Raw genomic sequence first — 21,984 nt, forward strand, 5'->3', positions numbered from 1 at the left:
CTTGACGTATGTGGTCGTCAAACAACACTTAAACAGTTCTGAAATGTCGGCAGGAAAAATTCGATCCAGCTGTTCCAATACATCATTAACTGGAACAATGGTAAACAGCGATACCACATCGAAGCTGACCAATATGTCCTCCGGCTGGACCACTATGCCATTCAATCTGCGGATGAAATGTGTCGAATTCTTTATATAAGAGCCCGAACGGCCCACATGTGGTTTTAACTGCGTAGTCAAAAGCTTGGCTAACGAATAGGTGGGCGAACCAATGACACTTACAAGGGAACCTCCCCATAGCACCCCCCTCAGATTTTGTTATATGCTGGCACAGTGGATAGGCCTTGAAAAACTGAACACAGATCAATCGAGAACACAAGAAGAAGTTGTGTGGAACTATGAAAAAAATAAGCAAAATACACGAACTGAGTAGTCCATGAGCAAGATAGGCAACATTACGGATATTGCGATCTTAGGAGCGCCGTGGTCCCGTGGTTAGCGTGAGCAGTTCCGGAATAAGAGGTCCTTGGTTCAAGTCTTCCCTCGCGTGAAAAGTTTATTTTCACAAAGTTATGATCCGTCCGTTCGTTCATTGACGTCTCTGTTCACTGTAATAAGTTTAGTGTATGTGTTTTGCGAGCGCACCGCAAAACCGTGCGATTAGTAGACGAAAGGACGTGCCTCTCCAATGGGCACCGAAAACATTTGCTCGCAAGGTCATAGGTCAACCGATTCCTCCACAGGAAAACACGTCTGATATATTCTATACGACACCTGTGACGGCATGTGCGTCACCTGACAGGAATATGTTGTCGACCCACCTAACTTGTACACTTGGGGAATGGGTAAAAACATTCTTCTACCTTGCCCGATTTTAGGTTTTCTTGTGGATGTGATAATCACTCCCAAAAAAGTGATGAAAACATAAGAGTTTGTCACATAAACTGCAACAAATGAATGCAACAGTTTCACAGTTACACAGTTTTCCCTGTGCTCTGTCAAAACATACGTTTTTCGCGTTTTCAAATTTTTCCGTGTGTAGACCGTCCAATCCTGCATGTGTCCAAGCAAATCTGAACATGTCCTGGAATTTTGGAGAGCGAAGTTGATCATGTTTGAGTGTATGAACTTTGATAATTGTCTGAAAATAAAAAAATTAAATTTCTCACTCGAGGGAGGATTGAACCACGGACCTCTCGCTCCCTAGCCGCTCACGCTAACCACGGGACCACGGCGCTCCTCAGCTTAGATTCACCTTGATGTTGCCTATCTTGCGCATGGACTACTCAGTTTGTATATTTTGCTTATTTTTCTCATAGTTCCACACAACTTCTTCCTGTTCTCTCGATTGATCTGTGTTCAGTTTTTCAAGGCCCATCCACTGTGCCAACTTATAACTAAATCTGAGGGGGGTGCGTTGAGGAGGTTCCCTTGTTAGTATCGGTCTTAACGGCACATTTTCTTTATGAGTTTTGGGCAATCCATAAAGCCTCGGTGGTAGCGCAACCGAATTGCAGAGACCTTTCTGTACACTCTCTTCAATGGAGGACTTTTATATTAACCGCGACACAGTTCTAAGAACGTTGTTAGTGGGGTCCTTATTCAGCTTCCTATATGATTGCGGATCCAGGAGATCAGTAATTTTACTCTGATAGTCGGCCACATCCATAACCACGATTGTGCTTCCTTTGTCAGCTTTTAGAATCAAAATACTATCGTCGTCATTCAGGAGTTTTAAAGCTCTTCTCTCACCCACAGTTATATTACTCTTCGGCGGTTTTGCATTGGCTAATATTCTTATAGTTTCTATACGGATTTCTTTAGCTGTTACAGAATCCACACTGCGAATTCCTGCTTCTACACTGGCTATAATTTCTTCCGTGGGCACAAAACGCGGACTAATAGCAAAATTTTCTCCCTTGGCAAGCACAGATGTCTCATCGTCAGATAACGAACGTTTGGATAAATTGATAACGGTCCGGGAAACATCTAAATGCCGAACAGTCTGATTAGGTAGCAAATTATCAAACTTCTTCTTGTGACTACTAGATTTTGTCAACATCGCTTCCCCATGGTATCATGCAGTAGTCTATCAATTTTATCCCAGTTACCGCTGCACAGTTTATTACTGATAGTAATATGGAGAGACATTAACTTACAGTTTGTGCTTGCCAAGTCCCGTCGGGTCTGGTGAATGCGCTCTCCTAGTAAGGCCTCCTCAGTCGGTTTGAAAATGCGTTTTGCCTTTCCCGAATAGAACAGTCGCTTTATCTTCAGAAACTTCGGTATAACGCCGACGGCTCTACATTTAAGTATCAGACGCCTCTACGGGGAGGAAATGTCAAGAGAAGTGCGGCGCCTGGAAGGGCTCCAGGAGAAGGGAGTGTAGCTTTTGTGTTTCCTCACATTCCTGTCTCGTTGCAGAGAGAAAGCGATCAAATTAACAATAATCATAAATATTATTAGTTATCTGAGGGACAAAGAGTTCCTTCAGTTAGTAGTTCTTACAAACAAATATTTCCTTCAAAATCTTCTGCATGAACATAAAAGAACGAGGAAGTATTATAAAAGAGTTTTCATGTCCGTAATAAAGGTTTCCAGACAGCTTCCCCCAGATTCACAAAAAACAGATCTCAGTCTTTGTAAAACTCAGCTGCTCGATATTAAGCCTCAAATAAGAATGCTGCACAACTGACTGACAAGCAAATCAAACACAGATAAAGCTAAACAAAGAGTCAGGGATCATCACTACTCATGTTGTGCGCTCATTCATCTCTGTCACAGTACAGTAAAGGCGAAATAACATGTGAGAACCTTGCAGCGTATTTACAGCGGAAACCTTAACGGTGCTATCACGTTTCTGCAAGGCACACTTTGTTTCTAATGAGTTGTTGATATCCAGATTTTCCATACTAGATTTCCTCCGCCAAGAACATATTTGATATAGTGTTGGTTTGGTATAGTGTCGAACTCCTTTTGACAACGTGGATGAGACTTGGCTAGCGACCAGGGTTCTCGATTTGCAATGCAGATGAGGAAAATACACCCGTTCAGCTGTTACCGGAGGTTTTGCCGTGTACTACGCGCTTAACGATTTATTTGAGTGTCTACAGTTTGGCGATCGGCCCAACTCAGCGACAGCGCGGACAGGGAGCGAGGGGATTCCCCTCGCACTCAGACGGGGCGTTTCTCAGCGTCTGCTGATCCAGTTTGCATGCGAAATCTGAGTCGGGAGTCAACGCGCTCGTCTACCGGGACCTCAGTATTCATGACATTCAGCGCTTCGGTCCAAATGAGGGTGATCTGAATTTCTTATGCTAAGCGAATTGAGCCACAAGATCTCGCCGGCCTAAACTGCGGGCAAGGACTATCCTTTTTTAATGGCGCTAGAGTCACTTCGGATCGACGCGCGTTTGTCTTCACGAGCCGCGGGTATCTGGGGCTATTTGTACTGCCTGGGAAAGAATAACAATGGCAATTTGTACCAGCCGGCATACATTTAAGGGAAAATAAAACATGAAGTACACCCAAAGCACAGTCGCAGATGTGTACATTGATGTGTATTCTCAGACACGGGTCAAGAATTTATTTATTATACGTTTCCTTTCCTTTCTGGTGATATCACAGCGCGGGGTAGCCGCGCGGTCTCTGGCGCCTTGCTGAGGTTTGCGCGACTCCCCCCATCGGAGGTATGACTCCTCCCTCGGGCTTGCGTTTGTGCGTTGCGCTTAGCGTAAGTTAGCTTAAGTTAGATTAAGTTGTGTGTAAGCCTAGGGACCGATGTGCAGCTTGGTCCCATAGGAACTTACCACAAATTTCCCAATTTCCAATTTCTGGTGTTATCCCCTTAGTAGGCGTCCTCGAGTTATAAACCTTATCTTGTTTCTGTTGTTGGATGCACTTCCTACTGACCATGACGTGTCGCCCTTGCCTAAAGGACAGACTGTCGTGCACTTTGTTTTCTTATCTTGTTTTGTGTTTTTTTGTATTGGTTTCCTGGACGTGAAATAGCGAATCAGACTAATTGAAAAGTGCGGTGCAAGCTGCCCAAAATGTACACTGAAGATGGTTGATATGAAAGACCGAAGGCCTTTCACATTTTATTTATTTTTTTAAAAACAGTACAAATGGCTCTGAGCACTATGGGACTTAACATCTGAGTCATCAGTCCCTTAGACTTAGAAACTACTTAAACCTAACTAACGTAAGAATATCACACACATCCAAGCCCGAGGCAGGATTCGAATCTGCGACCGTAGCAGCATCGCGGTTCCGGACTGAAACGCCTAGAACCGTCACAACGGCCGGCTTTGAAAACAGTTACATCAGTTCGAATTGTCCTTTAAGATTATTTATTTTCCGTTTTTCTTAATGTACTGAAAATGCATCTTATCTCTTTATCTCATAGCCTTTCTATTTACTTTGTTCCAATAATATACGAAACCAATACAGTGCCGGCTGGGGTGGCCGAGCGGTTCTAGGCGCTACAGTCTGGATCCGCGCGACCGCTACGGTCGCAGGTTCGAATCCTGCCTCGGGCATGGATGTATTTGATGTCCTTAGGTTAGTTAGGTTTACGGAGTTCGAAGTCTAGGGGACTGATGACCTCAGATGTTAAGTCCCATAGTGCTCAGAGCCATTTGAGTCAATACAGTACTCACTTGAATCGTCGTGTAAAACCATGTAAAACTCGGAAGTGTGGGAAGACCCTCATGCATATCAGCCCGCAATGCATCTAGATTCTAATGTATCCCAGTCATGCTTGGTACAAGACCCACAGAAAACGATGTCGTGTCGTACTGTACTATTCGCTGCGTTCGCTGCGGTATCCCTCTCGGGATGAGTCGCTTAATTCGGAAGGACTTGCTTATTCGTGGTCCTGGAGCACCTCACCTTTACAATGTGTGAGTTTCTCAAGTATGACTGGAGATGACTGTGCGAGGTGTGTTTGGAATGTAGTGCCGTCTTGTTGCTGTTGTTGTTGCTGATGATGATGATAATGAAAGGGAAGGGAAGGGTGAAATCTAGTGCTGCCACATAGGTTACCATACTTATAGAAGCAAACCGCCAATAAGTATTTCAATTACATCTAAAGTTGTTACATATTAGATTATTATGTGTATAATCCGATTGCCCTGTACATCAAAACGCAAGAAAATGGGGCAAACAAAAGGGAGTGCACAGTCTAAAAATGTGACTGAGAAAAATCCCAAAATGATAAAGCAAGAATACCTGGAGGACAAATGTTAGACTGAAAAAGCACGCCTGATTAGGGGTGTGATAGATGTCACCTGTGGGAAAATTAAAGAGACCTTTGTAGTAAAGAGCACTCAGTAACTGCATGATGATTAGACGGGTGGATCGAATGACTAATGAAGAGGTACTGAATAAACCTGGGGAAAAATGTATTTACGGCACAATCTGACTAAAAGAAGTGATTGGGTGACAGGTCAACCTCTGATGTACCAAGAAATAGACAGATAATGGAAGCAAGTGTGTGATGCGGGGCGGGGCAGAAGGTGGTGGCTCAAACAGGTAGAAGGAAACCAAATTTCGAATTTAGGAAGCAGGTTCAAATAGATATGGGTTGCTGTTGTTATCCAAAGATAGAGAGACTTGCACATTACAGATTCGCGTGAGGAGTTGCCTCAGACCAGTCTTCGAAACACACAACGCAAACCAACTTTCACGCAAGAACATCTAAGTCGTGTCTCGGCAACTGTTCTAAAGAATGGTGTTTATTTTTTGATGCAGCTGTTTTAGACTTACCGTTCTCATTCAACATAATCCTACAGTTGAGAAAGTTTCGGCAAGTGCAGTTACTTTAGAAATAAGTATGATGCCACCGTGCTTGAATCTTCCATATGAGAACCAACGGTACAGCAGTCAGCCTGCATTGTCTAGACCCAGCAGATAGTCACGTATGGAACAGCACGAATGCCGTTTGGTACCGCGACAATGAGAGAAGACGAGTGGGATACTCAAATGTCGATATGGCTTGGAGGTATTATTTAGCAGACGACTTGCGACGGAGAGTCATGTGAAGATCCCAAACAAATTAAACACAAAGGTAGCTGGCTGAGGAAGACTTCGTTCTTCTGCTTTTCATGTCACCAACTTCAAGGTCGACTTGAAGGAAGAGCAGAAGCTACCGGGTGGTTATAATTAAAGTGCAGCTACTCGCAGAGGTCCAGTGTGGGTTGTAATTATCGTGTGGCATCAAAAATTGGTAAATATTCTAATGCGTTAATGCGGAACCGATATGCGCTGGAAGAAATTAGTTCCAGTTTTGGCCACCAGGTGCAAATCTGCTGAGAATTCAAACTGGACGTAGACAAATGTTTCCATATGTAATGGATCAAGAATGGGATGCGGGCAAAAAAGGTCAAACAAGTGAAAAAGGCATAACAGTGATTCTATTATTAACCGATGTTTACACAGTTTTTCAACACGGGCAGCGGAGACATCGACGAGATTCTGTATAGCGGCAGATTTGCACATGGTGGCCAAAATTGGAACTAATTTTTTTTCAGCGTAAATCGGATCTGCATTAACGCATTATCATATCTACCACTGCCATACGATAATTACAACTCATTCTGGACCTCTGTGAGTAGCAGCATTTCCATTACAAGCACCCGATATGATGCACCCCCAGGGCAGTACTTGTTGTTATGCACTGAAATTAATACACTTTCGGTCAATAAAATTACAGCGCCAGAAAGACAGCATGCAACAAACGTCATATTGGCATGAAGACTTTTGGATAAGCAAATGATTATCTTTTCAGCTCAAACTCAGAGAGTAGATAGGAGTCACCCCATCTATATTCAGTATGAAGGGAAAGGGGCCGGCCGGTGTAGCCGAGCAGTTCCTGGCGCTTCACTCTGGAACCGCGCGACCGCTACGGTCGCAGGTTCGAATCCTGCCTCGGGCAAGAATGTGTGTGATGTCCTTAGGTTAGTTAGGTTTAAGTAGTTCTAAGTGTAGGGGACTAATGACCTCAGATGTTAATTCCCATAGTGCTTAGAGCCATTTGAACCATTCGACACATGTTCGATGATCTCAATACATCGCAAGTGCCAGTCGCGGTCAGAAAAGCGTTCAGTGTAGTTGTGAATGCTTTCTGTCGAAGCAATTGGGCAAATTATTGAACGTGGGCAAATTGTTGGTGCTCTTATGATGGATCCTTCCGTAACCAATGTAGCCGATGTGTTTGGTGTTTCAAGACACAACGTATCTAAGATTACACCACGTACAAGGAAATAGGAATAAACGTCATCTGTTAAGTCACAAGGCGGACGAAAATATGTGTTGATTGATTGTGACGGACTCTCACTGAAGAGGGCTCTGACGAAAAATAACAGGACGCAGCTGCAAAAGTCACTGCAGGACTGAATATTGCACTCGCGGACTCTGTCGGCAGAACAACACGAAGGGAGCTACATGAGAAGGGAATTGCCATCAAAGCCACACAGTCTGGACTACGGAGCACTGGAAGAAAATAATTTGGTCGGATGAGTTTTGTTTCGCATTGTTTCCAACTCCTGGTCGAGTTGAAGTGCCAAGATTGGAACAAGGCGGGGGTCGGTGATGATTTGGGCAGCTGTATAGTTGTATTCCATCGGCCTCAAGGTTGCTCTGCTTCGTTGCATTACTGCCAGGGATTGTGTGACAATTTTGTCTTATCAGGTTCATCTCACGGTACAATGTTTGTTGCCCAATAGTGAGGCTGTGTTCCACGACGCCAGGGTCCCTGTTCACACAGCTCACATTGTCCAGTACTGGTTTCGTGAGCATGAGAACGAATTTTCGCATTTCCCCTTGCCACCAGAGTCACCAGATCGCAAAATGATTGAGCCTTTGTTGTCTACCATACTTTGAAGATAAGTGTACATGAAAGTTGCCCACCTCCATCATAGTTATCTGAATATGCCGCTATACTGCAGGAAATATGGTAGAAGATTCCCTTGAAAACCATACAGGACCTGTATTTATTCACTCTGGGACGATTGGAAGCTGTTCTAAATACCGTGTTAGGCACGGTTATGTCTTTTGTTTGTGCTGTTTCCATATTTTTGTCCGCTCCTTGTATTATTAGCTCTGTTGTACGGTATCGCACTGCCACCTCATGTACTTGTTTGTAGAAAACAGTATATCCTTATGGAGTACGCGGCAACGTCTGGAGAACCACGGACTGTCAGTACGGCGACCACTGTTGCAGCATAGCTTGATGAGGTCGAAGAGACAGGAGCGCCAACAGTGGTGCGCCGAACAACTAGGATGCGGGAGTGACACTATGTCATCATATCAGATGAGCTCCAGTTTCGCGTATAGCACCACGAAGGACATATTCCTGTGTGGAGGCCCCGAGAAGGAATGTTGCCAGATTCCATTTGTCATCGTCATACGGGATCAATACCTGGCGTGATAGTATGAGATGTTACTGAGTGGACAACACGATCACCTATGGCAGCTTACGGAAGGTGTTCGTCTGTTGTTTTCGCCAGCACTTTCTCCAGACGTGACACCCATCGAAAACATAATGCGTTGCTGAGAAAACGGCACACCGCCATTCGCAAGTCACTATGATTGAAGATCTCTTGCACAGACTTGAAGCAACGCGGAATAACGCACTGCTATTTCTCATCCGAGGTCGCCCAGATTAGAGCTGTTGTGACAGCCTGTGCACTAAATTTCACATGATGTGTACCACCAAATTATAAATTAAATAATAAATGCTCCCTAACATACTGTAGACATACTATAAGTAAAATTCCGCTCTCTACTTTCTTTCCTGGTGTGTAATTTTAACAACCAGCAGTGTAGCTCTGTGCCCCACCCAACCATGGCCTGCTCTTGCTGCAGCCGCTGGAAGGGTGACGTCATTTTGCACTGGATGCACATCGCTTCTTGGGGGCGGTCTGTGTAGTAAGGCAACCAGCACTGATGTACACCGATGTGACAAAAGTCATGGGATAGCGATATGATCACATTCAGAAGGCGGGAGAATAGCGTACCGGTATAAAAGGGCAGTGTATTGGCGAAGCTGACATTTGTACTCAGATGAGTCACATAAAAATTTTTCCGACGTGATTGTGGCCGCGCGATGTCAATTAACAGTCTCTGAACGTGGAATGATAGTTGGAGCTAGAAGCATGACACATTACATGTCGGAAATCGTTAGGGAGTTCAATAATCCGAGATGCACAGTGTCAAGAGAGTACCGAGAATACTAAAATTCAGGCCTCTCACCATGGACAACGCGCGGCCGATGGTCTTCATTTAACGGCGGAGAGCACTGGCGTTTGTGTATAGTTGTCAGTGATAACAAACAACATGCGTGAATAAATATAGAAATCGATGTGGGACGTACGACGAACGTATCCGTTACGACAGTGCCACGAAACTTGGTATTAATGGCCTATGGCAGCAGACGATTAATTGGGTGCCTTTGCTAATAACACGACATCGTATGTAGTGCTCCTCCAGGGCTCGCGACCATATCGGTTGAGCCCTAGACGACTGGAAAACCATGGCCTAGTCAGAGGAGTCCCGATTTCATTTGGTAAGAGCTGGTAGTAAGGTTCGAGTGCGGTGCAGTCCTCACGAAGCCACGGACCCAAATGGTCAAGAATGCAGTGTGAAAGCTGGTGATGGTTCCATGATGCTGTGTGGAATGGACTGGGTGCTCTGTTGAAGCTGAACCGATCATTGACTGAAAGTGCTTATGTTCGGCTGCTTGGAGACCATCTGAAGCCATTCATGGACTTCATGTTCCCATACAACGATGGAATTTTTATGGATGACAATGTGCCATGTCACGGGGTCGTAATAGTTCGCGCATGGTTGAACAACATCCTGGACAATCTGAGCGAATGATTTGGCCACCCAGATCGCCCGACATGAATCCCATGGAACATAATGACGGGTCAGTTCGTCCATAAAATCCTGCACGGTCAACACGTTTGCAATTGTGGACGGCTGTAGAGGCAGCATGGCTGAGTATTTCTGTAGGGGACTGCTAACAAGTTGTTGAGTCCATGACGCGTCGAGTTGCTGAACTGAACCGGGCAAAAGCAGGACTGACACGACATGAGAGGCATCCCATGAGCTTTGTCACCCCACTGTGTCGCTAACATCTCGTTACAAGAGGCAGCAATCGTAGCGGTCACACTGACAAGTACATCGGAGGGCAGGTCACGAATGAGTCCCGACTGAGATAGAAAAGCGACATCAGGCGACAAGCAAGAAACCATTAGCATCCATCAAATATCTGTGAAACATACGCTTTCAGTTTTGGCAGTGTCATCTTGGAGTGAGCGATAGTTGTTCTTTCGATTACCGGACGGATGTGATAACTTCCTATGTAAAACCGTGACGATGCAGGTCTGTACAGGAGAAATCCTTACAGCTTGTGCACATCATTAGATTTTAACCCTCTGTCCGATAACGCTTGACAGTTCAGGTGTCACCATACAAAAGAATTCAGCAAACTAATCAAAAACACAATTCAGCGCTTGGGGTTATAAGCTAGACCTCCCGATGTGAATTTTATAGGAAATGTTCGAAACGTGCTCAAATGGCGTTCGCAGTTCTAATCGTAGCGTATGGTGCAAGAGGTATCCCCTGCCATGCACGTGAAAGTGATTTGCAGACTTTAATTATCGAGATAGATTTAATTTTCATTTATTGTTGTCGTATAAGATCCTTGGGGTCATCCTGAAGCACGTCGTTTCCCAGATGTGCAGTGAGAGATTGCAGCAGCTCTCCAGACTTTAATGTAGCAACGAATCAGTTAGCTAATTAGTGTTGTAATGTGACACAGGGGAATTAATGAGTGTTGAATGACGTGCCTCTTAATCCCTGTAAATTTTAGAAATAGGTCTCAGTAATGAAGCTCATAACTTGAAGCAGTTAATCATGTTTGATATTGATAATTAGTAAACTCCCTTTGTAAGTAGTCTGTTTATATCCAGAATGAGATTTTCACTCTGCAGCGGAGTGTGCGCTGATATGAAACTTCCTGGCAGATTAAAACTGTGTGCCGGGCCGAGACTCGAGCTCGGGACCTTTGCCTTTCGCGAGCAAGCCAGGAAGTTTCATATGAGCGCACACTCCGCTGCAGAGTGAAAATCTCATTCTGGAAACATCCCCCAGGCTGTGGCTAAGCCATGTCTCCGCAATATCCTTTCTTTCAGGAGTGCTAGTTCTGCAAGGTTCGCAGGAGAGCTTCTGTAAAGTTTGGAAGGTAGGAGACGAAGTACTGGCAGAAGTAAAGCTGTGAGGACGGGGCGTGAGTCGTGCTTGGGCAGCTCAGTTGGTAGAGCACTTGCCCGCGAAAGGCAAAGGTCCCGAGTTCGAGTCTCGGCCCGGCACACAGTTTTAATCTGCCAGGAAGTTTCAGCCTGTTTATATGTTTGTATGTTGGTAGCGCTATACACTGCATTAATATTACTGACAGCGCTCTGAGCCTTCGGTAACAGACTCTGTGGTCAGAAGGACTTGCAGTTAGAAGTTAATAGCAGTGATGAAGGTTAGGAGTGTGAGCGCGAGCGGACGGTTTGGACGCGTGTCCTTCATGGAGATTTAGTGTTGATTGGAAAGGGATTCTAAAATGATGATTGATGCATCTGCTAATGTTTCGGAAATGGAATTATTGACGATTATATAATTTTGGAACTGGATGCCACATGATTAAGGTAAAATCTGATCAATACATTTTTTGCTCTGCAGCAAAATCTTTCCTTTGCTAACCACATGCCTATTAGTAGTTAGAGATTACAGTAGTTAGAAATTTTTTATTTAGCTGGCTGTAGTTGCTGCTTGCTGTTATTGCTGTAGTCCGTGTAATGAAGATTTTCTGTGAGGTAAGTGAGTCATGAAAAAATGTAGGTTATTGTCAGGATTTCATCTAATTCAGGGCCATTCCTTTGTGTTAATTATTTGCAGTCAGACTGCGTTGCGTTTGTATATTGTGGGCTATAAATGAACAGGATAAGTTTGACTTGTATTTGTCAGGGAAAATTCTGTAGGTCTGTGACGTGACAAAATCAAGCAAAGAGACGGTAGGTTCTGTTTCACTCAGTAGGTTCAATTTCACTCAGCAATTTCATCTCGTGGCAAAGAGTAGAATTAAAGCATTCAGTAGGTTCAGTTACATTCAGAGGTTTAAGTAAAAACATAGAAGTTTCACCTTGATTGCCCCCTATCACAACTGCCGTGCCAGTTAAGTTGAGACTGATTGCATCAGTATTTGATTTAATGTAATAAAATGACATAATCAAGGATTGCTAGATTGTGCGTTCTTATGGTACAGTTTTCCAGAACTGTTCTATAGTATATGCAAATTTACATAACCCCATATTGGATTCACCCATGATCTGAATAATTAATTGCAATCGGAGAAATTATTTGAATACAAATTTGTAAGCGAATCTTACCTTTAGAAATAACCTAAAACAGATCAGCGTGTTAGGTGAAAGGAAGAGAAATGATTTGGAGGCAGCCTAGCCAAGCTGAACAGTGGAGCAGTTAGGCACGCTGCTGCAACCTTCTGAAAAGGCCGGTGATAGGAAGCGGTCGTGCCGTAAAAACAAATCTGCTCCCCTGAAAAGAACTCTTTCATTTGAATGTACGAGCCACATTGGCCGACAAAAAAACACGGGCAGTAGAAGAAGTCTTTGGTGAGGCAGTTCATTATTACTGCTGTGATCCTACGTCGATACACTTTATCAGAGAGCCAATAATGCTGACGTTTCTCAAGTGCCAGTTAGGAAGTCTGTAGGCCTAAGCTTGATGGAGCACCATTAAAAGTTTGAATTAAGTTTGTGATCCAATTTCTTGTTTCACCATTACCCATTAACCGAAAGCGGAATCAAGGAAGCTGTTCTGGTCGGGATCCATAATAATTTTTCATCTTCGAGCTCCTTGTTTAAGCCGTCGTAAACAAATTCTGGTTACAATATCCGAGTCGTAATGCTCGCTGCTGCAGTTAGGTGCAACATCTATGGCATATATAGCAGAATTGGTGAAGTTGCAGTGATTCTTTTGAGTTTGAAGAAGTCAACAGAGTCGATAAGATATCTGCGGAGTTATTAAAACCAGTGGACGGTAAAGGAAATAGCACAAAAATCTGTGGAATAGGAGATTCACACTCAGATTTCCAGAAAACACTTCATCATTTCAATATAAAAAAGGCACTACTGAATAAATCTGGAAACTATCAATCGGTCTCGCGATAGAAACTGAAGAGGTAGTGGCCGAAATTAATTTGATCTCAGGAAAGGAAAACACACAGAGGAAGAAATTCTGAATTTGCGGTTAGTACTGGAAGAAAGCTCAAAGAAAACACAGGATACTTTCATTGCAATTACAGATTTAGAGGAATAAAGTGGAATAAAGAATCACTATTCCGTGATGAATGGGGATAAATAAAGAGTAATATAGAGTATCTAAGAAAGAGTAAATGGAAGGGAAAATCAAGAAGAGCAAGATCTCGGTAGTAAAAAGGCATGGTACAATAGGTACTCTTTGTCGTTGTTGTCTAACTTGAACGTTGTGGAAGTGACACAAGACGTGCAAGAAACTTTTAGAAGATGATCGAAGGGGTAGATGATGGTATACCATTTACAGGGTCGACATACGTCAAAAGAAAGGAAGGCTTGAATCACGTGTTCAATTGAACTGACTTCATACTTAGAACGGAATACGAGTTACGGCCGCATGAAAGTGGTGTTGGGCAGTAGAGTGGGGAGTAGTGACTTAGTAAATATTGACAATGGAGCGGACATAACAATATGAAAAGTGAATCAATTGTATCAACTACGAAATAAAACACAGAACGACCGAAGTACGAAAGAGTTTAGAAGTAGATTGACACAGTGGAATGAAATTTATACAAGTGAAAGGTGTCTTTTGGTATCAAGTTATGGAATATGGATTCGAAGTTGAGGGAGAAGCTCGGAAAATATATGCCTGGAACACATAATTATACGCAAACACTCTTAGTTAACCTTAGTAAACAAGAGAAGTAGAAATTAAATGTATTTAAAATTTGGTGCCACAGAAAGGTATTAAAATTAAGTGAAAGATAAAATGCTAAACGAAAAGGTTATAGAAAGAATCAGCGAGGAAATAAGTCTATTGAAAGCACTAGAAGAAACCCTAGTGTATTCAAGACTCTTGGCATCGGAAGGCACGCTAGAAATTTTCATAAGAAAGTGACGAACAAAGTAAGGAAATGTTTAGGAATTACGGTGCTAATTACCAAATCGCCAGGTATCCTGCAACGAATTCAAAATCTCTTGACGGGATCTTATAGTGAGAGAACTAATGACTTGGTAACTGAAGGCCCTACGGCTGACCTAGTACTTTTAGGGAGTACGTACCATATTGTGTGCAGGCAATGTGTTCAATATTTTCTCTCTCCCCCTCCACAAAAAATTGCGCAAAGCCGGCACTACACGCCTTACGCAATTACAGTGATGTACACTCATCCTTTACAACAAGGAAAGGAAACGTATTGTTGGTTTTTATGAAAATATTTCCATCCCACACGTCCTTCTCAGTATTTAGTCAGTAATGTTGCAATAGCAGTCGGCAAATGAAGACCCCTGACTGCTGGCAGCAATATTGTCAGGCAAGCACCGGCAATTGAAACAGCAGTCTCTGCGACAACATTGTAACATTATCATAGAGACTTATACAAAATCACTTTACGTGGCTGGTTGACACAGGCCTTTGAAGCAACCGCGCCAAGCTCACTGCAAATGTCAGGAATTTTCTTTCGCCGTCTCTTTTATAGACAGTCGATTTTTCGAAGACTGGAAACGGAACTGAGCGTTTGGCGTCATTGGCCGGGAGGCCCCTTATGAGGCAGGTCCGGCCGCCTTGGTGCAGGTCTTATTACATTCGACGCCACGTTGGGCGACCTGCGCGCCGGATGCGTATGAAATGATGATGAAGACAACACAACACCCAGTCCCTGAGCGGAGAAAATCCCCGACCCAGCCGGGAATAGAACCCGGGCCCGCAGGACTGCAATCCGTCACGCTGACCACTCAGCTATCGGGGCGAACTTTTCAAATAATAAAAACAAATATAATAATGCATTTTAGAGAATCCGCGTGACAGTCGTTTTAAAGATTCATTAAATATGTCCGTTATACTGTGATAACTGATTCGGCGTGAGCTGCATTGAAATTATTTGGAATCGAATTCTGCTGTCAGACAAGGGAAACACACAAGCACTAGCTGCTAAAGGCATGTAAAATTAATTTTAAACAGAGAGATGTTTCTGTTTTATTATTTCTAAAAACTCTACATTAGTGTACAATCTCTGTGTAGTAGCACAATAGAATAATTTTATGGTACATGCACAAATTTTTCAAAAGTTATAGTGGGCGAGCTCAGAACAGGGAATGTTAGCTCTGGGCCAATGTGCCATTTGGAATGTCAATAAAGGCGAACCGCCAATGTAACAGACGTCAGGGAAAGAGACGGGCACTGCCACGCGACCTCAGAGCGCGTCAAGCAGAAACGCAAACATTAACCTGCCACATGGCAGAGAACTGTAAAATTACGTTAATTCAACGCCCAAGCACAACTGAAAAATCAGACGTAGGCAAAAAGAACCAAGCGTGGTGACCCAGAATAGTCACTGAACTACAACGGCTAGACAAGGAGCACTGACGCGTCTGATAAATGAGGGCAAATGCATTCATACACCCAGAACCATCAGGTTATAGGCGGGGGCTGAGCCCTTTAAATTAAGAGGCTTTCGGAGCTCAGACGCACATTCGGTCATGCTGGTACTCTGTCCATCTCAGTAGAAGTAGGGTAAATGTCAGTCATCTGAGTTTCAGTGAAACGACGATAAGCTGATCGAGGATGGTGTGCCTGCTACCTGCTTGCTGATTTAAACACAGAGGTGCAGCCACCGTGATGTGTGCCCCAACCGTCTTCTGCTGTTGCTGCCTACTGGGTCATCAATTGATTTGAAGACTGGGGTGCGGCCAGCCCTCCTCCACTACAGGTCACCTCGTTATCACGGATGATCTGCAACCTGCCGTCTTCACACCAACCAGGCGTGGCGTATTCGTGTAGCCTCCTAGCCGGTTAGTGAACATTTAACATAAGTTCCACATTTTTACTGCTCTTCTTATGATATATTTTTATTCTAAGTTCCAAATGTTTCTAAATTATTTGTAGCAGATCATTTCCTCTTGTGAACAGATTACCCACAATAACATAATGTTGCTAAACTGGCGCCACTTCTGTGAACTAGGCCTCTTTTATATTTGGTGATTGATATTGGCCTCCAGTGTTATACAAGCGTTAAGTACATCTTCAACAACTGACAGACATATCAACCTGGATGTCTTCATGAAACGGCGTCCTAATACGTTATTACAGGCACCAATAGAAGGCACTAATACTCAACGAGACATTTAGTTTTTTGTAGTGTTTTTAAGACTTTAAATAACTGAGTACCAATACAAATAAGTCGATATGTATAAGTTCCGTTTTAGTACGCCATACGTTTGGTTTTATTACGAATAAATAGCAGTAACTATAAAATTATTGATCTTCTAATGCTAATTATTTCCTCCAGGCGACGCTCTGGCCCTCAGTTAACGAATCACACTAAATTTTAATGCATTTTATGAGGCTGACTGTAACAGAGATTTCGTCTTCCTTCCTTTTGCTACCGCCTTTATCCCGCACTGTGCGCAGGGTCGGCAGGTTTAAGTACGGAATTGGCATGGTTAATTGGAGGGGGTGGCCGGATTCCCTTCCTGCCGCCACCCCATACCCCCAGGACAGAATTAGTGTACACCAGCTGTCTGTGTCTAGTGTAAATCGTGAAATCGTGTGAATGTGTTTCAGATGACTGCGAGTCGTGTAACTGAGGCGGGACGTGGGGACCAGCCCGGTATTCACCTAGTAGGATGTGGAAAACCGCCTAAAAACCACATCCAGGCTGGCCGGCACACCGGCCGCCGTCGTTAATCCGCCGGGCGGATTCGATCCGGGTCGGCGCGCCTGCCCGTGTCCAGGAAGCAGCGCGTTAGCGCTCTCTGCTACCCCGGCGGGTCTAGCTGTAACATAGATTATGAATCATAAATTAATATCAACTCATTTCTTGATTAGTTAAATTTAAAAGATAAATATTTAAAAATGAAAACGATATGTAAGTCATTCCTCATTGACTGACGGCGATGCCTTAGGCTCTGGAGCGCCCTCTCTCTACCCTATATAACTCGTGGCTGCTTAGCCATCAGGAACAGGTACAGTGACTGAGGCCTCCACAGAGGGTCATGCGTGATCACCGCCATCCAGGTGAGTAATTATGCATTGTTTTAGAGTATATTTTTACATCATTGACTTCTCTATGTAATACAGTACTTTTAGTTTTGTTATTGCAGTGCAAACTCTGATGATGGCCTGTAATCAAAAGGCCGAAACCGGTCAGAAGTTAAAATCCACTTCGATCAAGACTGTTTTTAAATAAATTTCTGACAAAAGTTCATCGTTCTCCAACAATGTTGTATAAAATTATAGTGAACACCTGCTGTAGTCTTGATAGATCGACGACGGATGACCAGGACCAAATCTTCACCACAACCGACTTCCTAGACCACCTGAGCGCGCCCTGGGCTGCCTTCTAGTGCGCTGAGATAAAAGTTGCAATGTACCTGGGAACGTTCGACGGTCGACGCCTCCTCGTTGCTATGCTGCTACCAGTACATCACACGGCCGTTGCACTGTGCGGGGTAATGTCCCGACTTGCTAACAAGGCATCAGCAGTTCTTCGCAGCATGCCTTTCTGAAGACACTTATAACTCTGTACAGTTTAGACGATTAGTATATGTTATTGCAAATATCACTGTGTCACTGACGTCTCCGGGTGTGGACTAAACCACTCACCCGCACCTTGTGCTCGGTCTCCTGTTCACAACACGACCCTAGCTCCCCTTGTCGCAACAGTTTGATGGTTAAGAAAACTGGGGTCTGCAGAAGCACAAGTCGCTCAAGAAAACACACTACTGGCCATTAAAATTGCTACACCACGAAGATGCCGTGCTACAGACGCGAAATGTAACCGACACGAAGAAGATGCCGTGATATGCAAATGATTAGCTTTTTAGAGCATTCACACAAGGTTGGCGCCGGTGGCGACACCTACAACATGCTGACATGAGGAAAGTTTCCAACCGGTTTCTCATACACAAACAGCAATTGACCGGCGTTGCCTGTTGAAATGTTGTTGTGATGCCTCGTTTAAGGAGGAGAAATGCGTACCATCAGGTTTCCGACTTTGATAAAGGCCGGACTGTAGCCTATCGCGATTGCGGTTTATTGTATCGCGACATTGCTGCTCGCGTTGGTCGAGTTCCAATGACTGTTAGCAGAATATGGAATCGATGGGTAGAGGAGGGTAATACGGAACGCCGTGCAGGATCCCAATGGCTTCGTATCACTAGCGGTCGAGATGACAGGCATCTTATCCGCATGGCTGTAACGGATCGTGCAGTCACGTCTCGATCCCTGAGTCAACAGTTGGGGACGTTTGCAAGACAACAACCATCTGCACGAACAGTTCGACGACGTTTGCATCAGCATGGACTATCAGCTCGGAGACCATGGCTACGGTTACCCTTGACGCTGCATCATAGACAGGAGCGCCTGCGATGGTGTACTCAACGACGAATCTGGGTGCACGAATGGTAAAACGTCATTTTTTTCGGATGAATCCAGGTTCTTTTTACAGCATCATGATGAACGTATCCATGTTTGGCGACATCGCGGTGAACGCGCATTGGAAGCGTGTATTCGACATCGCCATACTGGCGTATCACCTGGCGTGACGGTATGGGGTGCCACTGGTTACACGTCTCGGTCACCTCTTGTTCACATTGATGGCCCTTTGAACAGTGGACGTTACATTTCAGATGTGTTACGACCCATGGCTCTACCCTCCATTCGATCCCTGCGAAACACAACTTTCAGCAGGATAATGCACGACCGCGTGTTGCAGGTCCTGTACGGGCCTTTCTGGATACAGAAAATGTTCGACTGCTGCCCTGGCCAGCACATTCTCCAGATCTCTCACCAACTGAAAATGTCTGGTCAATGGTGGCCGAGAAACTGGCTCGTCACAATTCGCCAGTCACTACTCTTGATGAACTGTGGTATCGTGTTGAAGCTGCATGGGCAGCTGTAACTGTGCACTCCATCCAAGCCCTGTTTGAGTCAATGCCCTGGCGTATCAAGGCCGTTATTACGCTCAGAGGTGGTTGTTCTGGGTACTGATTTCTGGAGGCACCCAAATTGCGTGAAAATGTAATCCTATGTCAGTTCTAGTATAATATATTTGTCCAATGGATACCCGCGTGTCATATGCATTTCTTCTTGGTGAAGCAATTTTAATGGCCAGTAGTGTAATAACCTTGACGAGAACTAGAGCTACTGATAAAAATTAACTTTGGTACCTGTCAGGCATTTTATGTAATTGGGCGAATGATCAAAAATTACTATATGCTGAGTTCCTTTCTGAGCCACTGACTGCCTTAATGATAGGGAATGGAGGTACTTTTATCCTCTAGTGTTGTAGTATTGACGTAAGCATACTTCTCAAATTATGATAGATTCTTTACAGCGAATTTCATTTGCGGAAACATGTTTTGTGACGATGCAGTTAAAATACCTCGCTACTTGGCGATATACCTACATGACGAGCACCACATGTTATTCTTATTGTTCTACGGTCGCAGGTTCGAATCCTGCCTCGGGCATGGATGTGTGTGATGTCCTTAGGTTAGTTAGGTTTAACTAGTTCTAAGTTCTAGGGGACTAATGACCTCAGCAGTTGAGTCCCATAGTGCTCAGAGCCATTTTTATTCTTATTGTTCGCATTTGTGCAATCAGTACTTTCTAAGTGTTAAGTTACCCAGAACATTATTCAATAAGGCATTATTGAGTGGTATTTTGCAGAATGTGCCACAAGGCTGACTGGTTTGTTTTCAAGACTAACAATTACACAAGTCGTGCACAACAATTTTCTCCCTGCGTTTTATCCCTGGTACCATTAGAATTTCAAAGACTGTATTCCAGCCAAAAGCTATCTCTGAATTTACACAAGCTATAAACGTAGGTTTGGCGTTCTCCAGTCTATCTTCAAGATAAGTCATAGGGTCAGTACTGCTCCGTATGCTCCCAAACTGATCTTCCCGAGGCCGGCTGCTACCAGTTTTTCCATTCTTCTATAAATAATTCGTGTCACTATAAGCATGACTTATTAATCTGATAGTTCAGTGTCAACATATATTGTTCCAAGCAAACGTTTAGCTCTTCCCAAAATGATGCATTTGTGTCACTTGTGACGGTACTGTTTCTTCAGCAACTCGTTCTTTTAATTTAGTATGACATAAGGAAATTTGAGTCGTTCCTGCATACTTGCTCGGATGGCTGCAATGGATAAGGCGCTGCATTTTGTTTATTAGTAAAAACGAAATCACGGAAAGAAGAAGTGGACAGTCGCGAGGAGCTCTCATTTTTGAAGTGAATGTGCGTCATATTTAAAAATGTTAGCAGTGCCTGAAGTCAGGGTCGTTTGGTGTCCCCCGTAAGGCCTACGTGGGACGTGACATGACACCCCAAAATGCATGGACATCCCGCGAAAATCGGGACGTGTGGTTCAAATGATTCAAATGGCTCTAATTACTATGGGACTTAACATCTGAGGGCATCAGTCCCCTAGAGTTATAACTACTTAAACCTAACTAACCTAAAGACATCACACACATCCATGCCCGAGGCAAGATGGGACGTCTGGCAACGCTAAGAGTACTCCACACTTTAAATACATTTTTTTGGTCTCGACAGACGCACAGTATTGCCAGCGCTTCGTGTGAGTGATTTCTCAGTTTGCCATTTTTCAGCCCAGTTGACATTAGTTAATTGCAAGAACACATTCTGTTGGTTGAACAGAAGCACGTGGCTAAGCGTGTCGCGGCAGAACAGGGGCAGTACCAGAAATCAGTATAAATGCAGGATTCCACGAAAGTAACAGTACAATGTCTGCAGCATGTATGTATCGAATTTACTATGAAACTAGTAGGTACATATAAGGCATAAACACTCATGATGGAATTACATTCTTTCATAACACGAGTAACAAAATTAGGTGTTTGCATTTCATAGATGGAAATTGGTACGTATAAAGGCACTCACGGTCCTGTTTTTTACTGAATTGTCAAAAATCTCTTTGGCATTGATTTTCTTAGGGTCTGTAGTTATTGCAGTGAAATTGTAGCCCAATTTTCTTGTATTACTCTTTTCAGCTCACATACGGCCTCAGATTGCCTTCCATTGCGATAAACGTATCTTGCAAATATTACCGAAAGGTTTTCCACGTGGTTCAAATCCCGGCTACGTTAGGCCAGGGCAAGACATCGGTATGTTTATCTTCAAATCACTTTTTGGTTGTAGCAGTAACGTACAAAAATGCATTATCTCGTTGAGACTTAACTTTCTTCCCCTAGGTTCTCACACATTCTAATAGTTTCTGTCTGTACTATCTGAGTATTGATGTCAGAGTTCATTCTAGTGTTCAGCCAAGCAAAGCGTTAACTTACTTTTAGCGCAGAAGCTGCCCAAATCATACCACTTCCCCCATCAAAATTTCTGCTCATCCGTACCTGCTGCTCTGTTCGCAGATCATGCCAATAATACTGAAATTCATCCTGCCCATCTAAATTAAACTTCTTCTCATCACTGAAGATAACTTTTCCGATTCTGAAGTCCATAACATGTGGTTTTCAGCAAACGCCAATCCAGAATGTTTTTGTTTGGGTGTTAGAGTAGGTTCCTGCAGTCGTTTCTTGAATGCAAGATGTTTGCCTTGTCCCACAATTTGTAGTACACATCTGACAGTTACTGGCAACTTTTTATGCCTCAGATAATTTTCTACTTTGCTCA

The sequence above is a fragment of the Schistocerca americana genome, chromosome 1 (assembly GCF_021461395.2).
Source record: "Schistocerca americana isolate TAMUIC-IGC-003095 chromosome 1, iqSchAmer2.1, whole genome shotgun sequence".
NCBI lineage: Eukaryota > Metazoa > Arthropoda > Insecta > Orthoptera > Acrididae > Schistocerca > Schistocerca americana.